The 1,774-nt window shown below is 46.8% G+C and overlaps 1 protein-coding gene across 1 annotated transcript in view; it reads left to right on the top strand.

Annotated features, from left to right (window-relative positions):
• Positions 1 to 1,774, top strand: part of LOC118407470 (soluble scavenger receptor cysteine-rich domain-containing protein SSC5D-like) — a 25,819-nt gene that overhangs the window by 8,274 nt on the left and 15,771 nt on the right. The gene's annotated exons all lie outside the window — the stretch shown is intronic.

Raw genomic sequence — 1,774 nt, forward strand, 5'->3', positions numbered from 1 at the left:
TATTTCGTGAGTTGACGCCAATTTGTGTATCTGGAGATATTTGGAGGTCAGCAGAATAATGTCTGACAAAGGTACCGGAACCAGAACCCGGGATAGCGCCAGGCGAGATGCGGAGATTGAAGCCGCTAGCGTCAGGAAGGAGGGAGACGCCGCCATTATGAACGAGCTGAAAGCCCTGAATAGGAAGCTCGACGGTATGCAGGCGTCGTTCGAGAAGAAGCTGAACAGTAAGGTTGACAGCCTACAAACGTCTGTTGAAAAGCTGGTTTCTGCGACTAAGGATGAGCTGAAAGCCGAGCTGGAAAGGAAAACGAAAGAAATTGGAGACAACATCGACCTGGAGATGGGTCACATGAGGGCACGTATCGACGCCATGGAGACCAAGATGGCAGGAATAAGCAACAACCGAGCCGAGTTTGATCCTGACGAGTCGGTGATTGTGTCGGGCTTACCGTTTGAGGAAGGGGAAGATGTCAAGGAGAAGATTGAGGAGCTGTTCCACAACGGACTTCAGTCCGATGTGCCTGTTGTTGCTGCCGAGAGAATGAAGTCGAGAGGCCGTGGTCCCGGCGTGGTGAAAGTCAGGCTCCGCTCCGTCCAGGAAAAGGTGGCCATACTGAGGGCGAAACCGAAGCTGAAAAGTGACCCCTCTTATGAGAAAGTGTTTCTCCGATCAGCGAAAAGCCACACGGATAGGCTGATAGAGCTCAACTTTAGGACTCTCCTGCGGGAAATTCCGGGCGGAAAGGATTACTTCATCACTGGCAGCGGACGTGTCCAGAAGCGGGGCGCTCGTGACTTACCTGCCGACAACAACCTGCCGACACAACCGTGAGAAGCGGACGCCGAACCTGTGTGGGAGAAGATCAACCTTGTGCATTGGAATGTTAATGGCTGGACAAGTCTGAACTGTAAGTTAAGAGAAATAACACTCCAGCACTTATCACCAGATATCATTTCTATAAATGAAACACACTTGAAAACTGATGAGGTAATCGAGTTAGATGATTACACTTGGTACGGACATAACAGAAAGACTCATCGTGATGCCCCCAAAGGCTCAGGTGGTGTTGGCATTTTCGTTAAAAACAATCTACGTCTTCAGTACAAGATTACAATTATTGATAGAGATGTCGATGGAATGCTAGGACTGCACTTTGAGCATACGAAGTCTGAGTATACTTTTGTTGTATTTTCATGTTACTTGTCTCCCGAGCAGTCGCCATGGGGACGGAATGCCACCAAATATTTTTCTCACCTGTTGTGCCAGATGTATGCTTTGGAATCCGTTGATGCTATTTATGTTTGTGGAGACTTCAACAGTCGCACAGGTGATCGTGATGATTGCATAACGGAGGTTGATGGCATTCCACCCAGAGCGACAATTGACACAACATTTAACAATCATGGGGCTAGTTTAATTGAATTTTTGAAAGACTCCAAAATGTGCATGCTAAACGGCAGAGTTTGCCAGCACAATGACAACTTCACATCTGTCTCCACGAGAGGAAAAGCAGTTGTTGACTATATCCTTACACCCCATGATTGCCTTGATACATGCCATGACTTTAATGTGATTACAGCGAGTGATATTGTGGAAGAATGTGGCTATTCATGTATAAGCCTGATAGGCGATCGGTGTAGAGTACCAGATCACTCTGTGTTATCTTTAACCTTTTATGTAAATAGCCAGTATGTGGAAAATGTACCTTCACAATCAGTAAAGTCGCGTCGTAAACGTAGAATCGTGACGGAAAACTTTCTGAGTTCTGAC

The sequence above is a fragment of the Branchiostoma floridae genome, unplaced genomic scaffold (genome assembly GCF_000003815.2).
Source record: "Branchiostoma floridae strain S238N-H82 unplaced genomic scaffold, Bfl_VNyyK Sc7u5tJ_1353, whole genome shotgun sequence".
Taxonomy (NCBI): Eukaryota; Metazoa; Chordata; class Leptocardii; order Amphioxiformes; family Branchiostomatidae; genus Branchiostoma; species Branchiostoma floridae.